This window comes from Rutilus rutilus, assembly GCF_951802725.1.
Source record: "Rutilus rutilus genome assembly, chromosome: 18".
NCBI classification, from domain to species: Eukaryota; Metazoa; Chordata; class Actinopteri; order Cypriniformes; family Leuciscidae; genus Rutilus; species Rutilus rutilus.
In genome coordinates, this window is record NC_140231.1 from 22,934,101 (window position 1) to 22,944,484 (window position 10,384).

Genomic DNA, 10,384 nt, shown 5'->3' on the forward strand with positions numbered 1-10,384 from the left:
TGTAGTGAAATCTGCTAAAAGTACCAACGCAAGGACAACAAACAGTGTTCTACTTTTTTGTAATTATTGACAGTCTAAGTCTGGGTTGTCAGAGCTTAAACTCGACTTTCCTGATTCAATTTTACAGCATATGCATTTAAAGGCCAGCTCCCCATGAGCCATAACATCTAGCCAAGCCCCAAACATGGCGTATTGATTTTTCTAATCTGTTTACTCCTCTTCTGCACTTTTGAGTAGACTGCTGGAGAGCCTGGTTTGCCCTGAGGCGTTCAGAGGGGCCCAGCATGTTTCAGCTTTGATCATCGTTCAGCCAGTGGATTAACATATGCAGACTCTCTTCCTCCCTTTGTCGTCAAGCCTACTAATAAATCTATGGCTTCCCTCTGATCAACTACAGGCCATGAATCAATCAACCCACCTCACGTCCTAGCCGTCTCCACAAAGATGGGATCCCTTTGTCTGCTAAAAATGAAAAGAAATCCAAGATGCTGTATTCATGTAAAAAGTAAGGAAATAATATTAAGTTATGATTGTGCAGGTCTATTCTTGCTTGGCTAGACATTTGACTAAACGTCATAAAGTCTTTTTTCATTGCATTGATTGGCAAGGAACTGCCATTATAACCTATACTGTATCATATTTGATACACAAGATTCTAAGGCTTTTAAATTATTAACGTGATCAAAACATTGCTGAAAAACCTGTTGTACACAATCTTCTACATGCTTTCTGTCATTGGATTGACAGCTCATACTTTATAATTTGCACGGTTTGACGTGATATATCATATAGCAAATTATACTTTGTTCTCAAATTGTTAATGTTAACAACATCAGCTTTGCGTGACTACATTTAATGCCCTTACGATATTTATCCTTGTTTTCGCATGGGCCCGGTTGCAGTCTCTTTTTTGCTGTAGCCAGTCCGAAGTCTTTGCATTTTACAACGGGTGAATCTCCAGTTGTCACTGGTGATTGTCTATGAACCTTTCTGGATCCGCCATCAAATTGATGTTTAATTATATCAAGTGCTGTGAGAAAAGGCTATAACTCTCCACCTCCAACATCCTCACACGCAATATAGCCTACTAGCCGAGACTCCTTCTTTATGTGTACAGATGTGACGTGCAAAGACATGCTCGAATTTCCCGCGGAAATCCACCAGTACCACTGGAATTAAAAACATTATTACAAGCTTACCGTTTTGAATCGAGCTAAGGCAAGCAGATAGTTTTGAACACTGGCTGGTTATGTACTTGCTCCAAAAAAATGTTTGGATCATTTTGGACATGGACTGCAGCTTTAAATATCATCTAACCAAAACATATTATTGGGAGATAGAAAGACAGCTAATATTTATATGCATTATGTAAGTAGTAAACTATGTATGTATTCTGCTTTACTATTATAAAGATGACACTGATTTACATAATCTATCAGAATTTAATCTACTTTTTTTGTTCATAAATATCAGCAACACTAAACTGCACCTGTTTGTTCATTTTGGGCCTCTCCATAAAATGAGGTGTTTATCCTCCTCGGGTTTCATATTCTCCTATATCATATTATGAGCCATAGAAGCCTGATGTATCAAATATGATACTTAAAGGAATAGATCACTTAAAAATGAAAATTATGTCATCATTTACTCACCCTCAAGTTGTTTCAATGAATTTCTATCTTCTGCTGAACACAGAAGAAGATATTTTGAAGAATGTCGGTAACCAAACAGTTGATGGGCCCCATTGACTTCCAAAGTATTATTTTCCCTACTATGGAAGTCAATAGGGTCCATCAACTGTTTGGTTATTCTTCATCTTCAAAATATCTTCCTTTGTGTTCAGCAGAAGAAAGAAATTCATACATGTTTGAAATAATTTGAGGTCGAGTAAATGATGACAGAATTTCTTATTTTTAAGTCAACTATTCCTTTAACAAAAACACATATGCAAACTTTTTTGGATGTTATATATTTAGTCTATTTCATAAAAAATGATGTCAGGATTTAAAGGGTTTAACAGGAAGAGACTGTTTTACTAACACATATGTAACGCAAAAATGCAAGTCCTTACAGTACAGTGCCTTGGACTAGCTTCATTTGTCTTGAGAATGAAATAGAACAGAACACCATTTTCTGCTTCACCAGTGGTCGCTGTGCACTTCACCCTTTAAATACAAACACAAGAGTCTATGACCTCCTATATTAGTCTGCGATGGTCAAAAACAGCATTCAGTTTAACAAAAGCAAAAGCTCATCAGGGACTGTAGAGGATGGCCTCATTGGCAGCTGATGGAAGTAGGGCACTAATGTTTCCACTGCGCATTAGCTCTGCTAAATATTTTCTGCCCTCAAAAACCCATAAGCCATTGACTCTATTTGACTGGTACACCTACTAATGAATTAAGTTGTCTTAATAATTACTACGCCAATATAAACTATACTATCATCCAAAGAGAGGTGAAAATCCAAGTAATTATCCAGGTACAATAATAGATGTTAAGCTTTATTGACAGCATTGGTCGCAGAAAATAATTTCAACCCATCTCTCAGTTTGTTAAAAAATAAAGAAATAACTCATAAATTGCCTTACTTTTTTAAAACTTAAAAGTTCAAACTTTTTTAAACAAATCGAAAATATTGTCTGGTAATCGGCATTATCCCCACAGATGCTTTTGAAACTGACCATTTAATTTGAACATGGAATATTCCTTTAAGATGATTAAATATCATGCAGAGTATTTGCTTTAAATTTCTGGTTCAATATTAAAACTACATCATGCGACTGTTAGATGAGACAACAGAGAAACACATCTTCCGTGAGCAGGGCTGGACTGGGACAAAAAATCGGCCCGGGCATTTTGGCCCAGACCGGCCCACTATATGATCATAAACACCACCCATCTTTGCACGCCCTTAATTATATGCATACCAACTCCTATTCATTAAAACCACTAATGCCATGTAATGAGTGAGTATAGGAACGAGTGTAAGTTTACAGATGAAATAAGTACAAATTTGACATTTATTAATACAGTCGAACTATACTCCACAGTGGTGAATCCTAAAACAAGCTATAAGCGGCTCTGGCATAGCAATACAAGTGTTTCTTACAGGATTTTTTGTTAAAACTGTGGTGGGTGGACCTTGGTTCTTCTAGGGGGGTTCGGGGGCATGCCCCCCCGTGAGAAAATTTTGTGCATTTTAATGTTAAATTCATCAATCTGGTGCACTTTGAGAGTTCAAAATTAAAAGCTCCAACCCATATTCAGTGTGCAAATTAAACAAAGAAAAATTCAAACCTCTTTTAGTTACAGTGTCTATTTACATTACACCTACTATATAATAGTTATAATATTAATCCAATGACAGTAATAGCCATATTTTGTAAAACAAATGCACTAAAAAATAAAGGACACTTTCATAATTAGTTTTGTAACAATTTCTATAGGGATCTCCCAGTCACGTGACCCCTAGCCGCGTGTCAGCCATTTTGACGGAATACTTCAGCGGACCTACATACATGAGAATGCGGATTATCACATGTTTTATGGCTGCGAATTGATTAAAATAATATAATAGTATATAATGGTCATTGTATTAATTATCTTGAACCTGCTGAAATGTTCCTATAAATATATTTTCTTTACAACTGTGCAATCTGAATAATAAATAGGCTAAATATCCAGTAAACTGCAGCAGTCCTATGCTCGTCTTCCCATTAACTGTTTTTTTTCTTTCTCTTTCTGACATTTCATACCTGTTGGGTTTACATTTTTTAATTAAATTGACTATAAAAAGATTGCTTGTGTGTGCTGGTGTTTATTCCAGTCTTTTAAAATAGTTGAATGAATGAATGAATGCTCGCGATCGTGCCTGTAACGATGTTAAATAGGCTAGGCTATTTAATCAATAACGTACACAGCATAGAGGAGAATGACAGTCAACTACTTTGAATAATATAGCATTTTGGGCATAAACATGTAAATAATGAAAAGATTGACATTGAAAAATGACACAGAATGATTAAAATTTAAATATTTAATCCACATAAACAAATGTTCGTGGTTCACACTGATGTTATTCATTTGTTCTCACACACTTCAGCGTCGCGGTCACTGGTTTAGACGAACACTGACCACTAACGTTATCTATTATTAGCACAGCGGCCGTCAGCTAACTGTTCACGTCATGTCATCAAAAAAGAAATATACAAGAGGAAGATAAAGGAATTAGGAATCATAGATCCATATAGCACCACAAGTTCTTTTTACAGGCATTAAATGTGGAAAAACGTCCTGACATTGAGTTCGGTGCGTCTATGGTTCGGTGACATTTACAGCTAAGTTACCTTATCCACTTCCCATCACGCTACACCGGAGCTTCATTAAAAGCATACACAAGCTTAGCAGGCTATCGGTATCACAGCATCGCTCGGGCATGATAGAAGAATAGATGAATATTTCGCGACGAGCTGTATCAGAGCCCGTCTCTGGCTGTATTATCACCAGCGGTTTAGCATTTTCTATTCCGTCAAGATGGCTGCTCCAAATGGCGTGACGTCACGCGGGACATCCCTTAGAGATAAGCACATGATCTTTTATTTTGACGCAAACTGCATCAAGCTTTTATTTTGGCGGAAAACATGGTTTACAAACGCCTGTCATTAAATTTCTAGTGAATTGCGGTAATCGTCAACTATGCAGATGTGGAAATAATCTGTAACTGGGTTATGGGTTCCTACACTCCATCATGACATAGCCTAAGTGTTTTGAAAGTAGTTCTGCTTACCGCAGGCTCTACACTCTCTCATCTCTCTCCTGATCCTCCGTCCTCACTATCATCATCTGCCACAGGAGCTGACGAAGGTCAGAAAACATATATTTTGACACATAAAGCGTCTGCTTTAAGGGCCTGGTTCTATTTTTTCACGCTATTTATCTGCACATTCCTTGCGTTTCTTCTCCATCTCGCAGACTATTCTGGCAGAGATATTACACACTGACACTGCTGCCTGCACGCTCGCTCACTCGTTTAAAGTTGTGATTGGGCCAGCCCAGTGTCAATCAAGGAAAGAACCAATGGGCCGCTGATCTACGTGTTTCATGGGCTGGTCTGTCAGAAAAAAAACTAACACTGACTTTTTTTGACCAATGCATTACACCGGCACAAACCCAAAACGCAAGCAAAACAAAACAAAACGAATGGCCCGCCGATGTACACATTTTATGGGCCGTTAAAAAAATAAAAATAATAATAATAAAAAAAAGTATTTATGAGATGTATCGGCCCAAAAAGCACGTCGGCCCACCGGGCATTTGCCCGGTATGCCCAATGGCCAGTCCAGCCGTGTCCGTGAGGCTAAATAAGCAGACATGCTACACATTGCACATCTAATGGGCAGAAAACTGCAGTGAACTAAGTCCATAAACAATCCTGTGTGAGCAGCAAGGAGTACAGCGACCTTTGAGTTAGGAGTTGAGGCCCTATTAAAACAGAGCCCAGCTTACTGGCAGGACGCGCATCCCCTAACCGTGGAAAAGCAATCTCGCAGCAACTGCTAGGCAATCAGCGGTGCACTGCGCGGGGTTGAGACAGCAATGACCTGCTGATTCCACAACAGCAGAGGTGAACCAGCCTCAACACACTGATGAGCGCTGCACAAACATCAAACAGGCACAGAGGACCTCCCTACGACCTGCTTCGGCAGCCCCGTCTGACGCCCGTGCCTTTTATTTGGGCTGATAGTGGAGGATGGATTGGCAAATATCGATCACGGCAGTGTCCGTAAAACTCTCCTTTCAGATTTGAGAGGTGATTATGGTTGGAACCAGCTGATGCCGCTGTGTGACTGTCTGGGTGAGTGTGTGTGGTGGGTGATTGTGATCAAACTAAGAATCCAAACATAGCACAATCTCATCATTTGTGAACTGCTCTTACCCTTTATATCAGTGTTTCCCAGTGTTTTTTGCCTAACGTCCTCTCCACAGCCCCATTAGTAGGGCTCAAGTACTCCTTCACTCACACAAAACGCTAAATTTTTTAAAAGGGATAGTTCATCCAGAATTAAAATTCTGCCATCATTTATTCTTCCCTTCATGTTGTTCCAAACCTGCTTGGCTTGCTTTCTTCAACGGAACACAAATAAATACAATACATTGAGGTTTTTTGTCCATACAACTTAAGTCAATGAGATCCAGTGTTGTTGTAGACACCATAGATGACTTAAATTGTATTAAAAAACAAAAACATTCTTCAAAATACCTTCTTTTGGGTTCTGCAATAGAACAAGTCATATAGGTTTGAAACAACATGAGGGTGAGTAAATAATTATAATCGTTTGAATTCTATGACAATATAGGAAACTCCACATCACAACTACAACAATAATGACATAGAGGAACAATTGCATTGGAATAACTTTTCCAGCTGATGAACAATAAACACTAACAGCCAATTACAATCCATCCTGCTTCAAAGAGCTCGATCATTTAAAGTGACAGATGACATTGCTGCAGTTCCCACTTACTGTATAATAAACAGAATGTTATTATGTGTTGGTGTGAATGTTATATAGTTATCAGTTATTGTTAACTATAGGCTTTACTTTAAGACAGAGTTTAAATTTTTGGGGGGTGAAACTTATTTGAATTTAATTATCATAGAAGTTTAACAAGTATTAAAGATCACCTACATGTGATTTACACTGCCAATTGAGCTAAACTCAAAACTTTTGAGTCTTTTCATTCTGTCCACCAACCATCAAACCCGAACAGGATTCTGGGATATAATAGACAGCAAAGGCATGTTGCAGTTGAATGAGAACATTGGATTCGGACGTGTCTTGATGCCTACCTCCGTTTGCTGCATTTTTCAGTTCACAAATGCACGTTCCTCTGGTTGAGTCTCGATGATGGGCATCCTGAGTAAAAACAAAGATAGAAAAGGTGAGAAAAACACTGACATTACAGGACCACAAATGCAATAAAACACATTCTCTAAATTCCAACAGATATTGGTGTAACAGATAACATCGCCTCCATTTCCAGCACGTCTCTTTGTCGGAATGGAGACTCCATAAGGAACAGTGCCAGTGGACTCCAGACGGGCACTCTCTCCCCCCTTGTGTTTGCAATAGGAAAGGAGTGTTATTAATTAAGGATACGAAGCAGATTTTGACAAGGGTTCCCGAGTGGCAAGCGGTGTGGATTCTTGGCGTTGACCTGGCCCAGCGGGGGTAGCAGGCGCGTTTGAGGAAGGGGGTTGGAGGAGGGTTGTGCTGGCTCCATGCTGGCAGCCAGGCCTTCCACGTCTGCGTTGGTGCTTTGAAGTGTCACCTTGAGAGAAGAGCCAGTGGCCGGGTAGTGGAGGGAGCAGGAGCAATGAAAGGAGTGGCACCGCTTGCGTTGCCAGACACGGCGCTTTTAATATTACATGGGCTCCCGTCCATCTCTCTACACATGCTGGATATTGCTTCTACTTGATTTATTCAGAAAGTGGATCTTTCTCTGCTCCTTTTCATGCTGTGGTTCAAGTTAACACCTGTGCAGGTTTTAGCCAGGCTTCTGCACTTGAGTATGGTGTCAGGTTATCTGTAACTTTCAATGAAAAGACATAGAGTGTCCGTCACAGCAATGCTTTAACAGCAAATTGAATGGTTCAATTAAGATGGGCTGGCGGCGGGTCACATCAAGCAGTGACATATCCTACTTAAAAAAATGTCACTGTATGTAAAAGATAATGCTTATTACACAGCTACTGATCAAATACATAAACACCTGGACATTAAATAATGATTTGAGTTTGAGTTATTTTATTGGCTAACCTTACCTGGATATTACCTTTTAAGCTTTCGCAGGACTAAAAAAGTCAGTGACATGTAGCCTACTAAACATTCGACCTAGCAACAAAATAAACACTGCTGATATTAATACTGAAGTCCTCTGAATTAATGTTCACTAAAATCGATAACAGACGCAAGATTACGCTGGGAGTGATTTTATAAACCAAGTGAGAGCGAGTAGAGTGGGGTGTAGCTCTGGTTGCAAAGCTGAATGCCGCGATTGACCAATCAGATTCGAGTATTCCAGAAAGCCGCGTAAAGGTGCAGGTCAAAAAGAGATAAAGACAAAAAACAACTCCTGTAGACCTTATTCACAGCAGCGCCATTTTGGTTTTAACGGGAATGAAAGCGAGGCTATACACATCTCTTTAATGGGTTATAATGTTATTTAATGTGTTTTTGGATTTTTCTGAAGAAACACTACAAAAATATCTTTTCAAGAAATTTCAGTGGACTAAAAAATTATAATAAATAAATAAATAAATAAAATATAAGCTGTGGAAAATTATAAGTCAAATAGGAGCTTTACACCTATATGTTGTCAATATAATAAATAAATTATTTATGTGATATAAACACATAAATATGATGCTATGTGAAGCACCAAAAAAATTCCAAGCAGATGTGTGTTGGTCCGCTTAGGCTATAGCCTACTTGTAGATTCCTATGAAAAGATAGGATTTCGCCCGTAACAAAATAACATAGCCTAGGCCTAGGCTACTTAAAATATAAAAAGTCAGCTTAGAAAACTGTCCACATTTGACATTAAATTGACATTTGACACGGTGATTGTGGACAGTGGCTGCAAAAAAAAGTATAGAATTGCTGGTGCAGCCTATCTGAAACAGGAGAAAGGTATTTTGAAAATATATATTTTTTACAGCGGTCCCAGATCATAAATAGCAGTTTTTACTCCCCTGATTAGTTATGACATCCGTAGCCTTTTATCTCTCCCTCCATCTTGCTTTTTAAACCAGATTAACCCAAATGGGCATCCTTTAATGGCCCCTTTTTTAGAAAAGCCGAAAGAGGATGATAATTAAAATAATTAAACCACTGGGATTGGCTCGCGCATCCCTTGTTCTCTCTCTCTCTCTTTCCCCTTTTGCTCTTTTCCTTTCTTCTCTCCTTTTTAAGTTTTCAAGTCTACTTGGCTAACAGATTTCAGTGAGGAAAGCACAAACCACCCTCAGTTAATTGAATTTACTCTCATCTCAAAGGTCTAACTAGGCAAGCTTTCCCCCCCCTCCTGTGAAACCGGGTGTAGAGGTGTGTGTGTGTGTGTGTGTGTCAGCTGTATAAATCTGATTGCAGGGGTGGGCTCAGGGATAAACGCTCATATTCATTCTATTTCTGTGCACTTTGCGTTTAGCTAAACATAAAGCAAAAAGTATCCTCTTTAACGATTATTTATTCATGGACTTTTAAGCTATTAATGAGGACAAATGAAGTCGTTTTTAGGAGTGTCAGTATGAAATATGCTTACCAAAATGATCTTGTTTTGCATTTCTGCTTCAGCATGTGTCCATGTGGAATAAACAAAAACATTTAAATATAACCGGGATTTTAGGATGCATGATACAGCATTAAAATAATGTTATGATTTTTTAATCACACGACGCAGTTGCTGGAAGGGGTAGGGTGCTAATGTTATGCTGCAAATAATAATTATTAATCGTGTTAATTGTAATTAGTTTTGCCTTAACTGGGCTTCTAATTACACCCAAGACCTAGATACAATACTGAAAGTATTTCACACATTTTCACAGTTGGATACAGTTATACTTTAATTAGGGTATAACTTTCAAATGCATGAAAAAAAATAATAAAGATGAGCCCTTGATACCAGGAATCTACATCACTTTCAAGAGAAAACGGAGAAATAATGAAATAAAAATAAGACTCTTTATAGCCCAATCATGACTGCATGGCACTGCTTTAACTCCAACGGCTTGCCTCCTCCTGTGTCCTGACAATTTCACTGGGTTGCATTTCAAGTTGGCAAAGAGCGAAGAGAAAAATCCCTTTGCTGTGAATACTTAAGATTTATACTTAAAATTTCATACAATCTTTGAAAACATTGAGGAGCAATTTCATATTTGCACTGACATCTAATTTCTCAAGTAGATTCTGAAATCACAAATTGGTATGGATTCCCTCTGCGTCCAATTATTCTGCATCAGTTTCCCTGACCCCTCAGAGTACTGCTAAATTAAACATAAGATTTTTTTTTTTTTTGGCTCAGTCATGAAATAGTCCTACATATGCACACGTTTGATAAACTAATCTTACTTTCTCAGTTGTAGTAGCTCTCGTTTGTGTTTCACTCTGCCACTGAATTTAAACAAGACGCCCAGAGAGGGAATAATTGCACCATATGTGCCATATGTTTAGGTCACTGTAAGCTGTTTGAACTCCATTTAGTTCACAAAAATGCTATTTGGACATCTGGCTTAATAGATGAAAATGACTATTATAAGTAAACAGGCCTAACTTTAATAATAATAATAATAATATTAAAATGTTGAGGAAAACTGGTGGTCT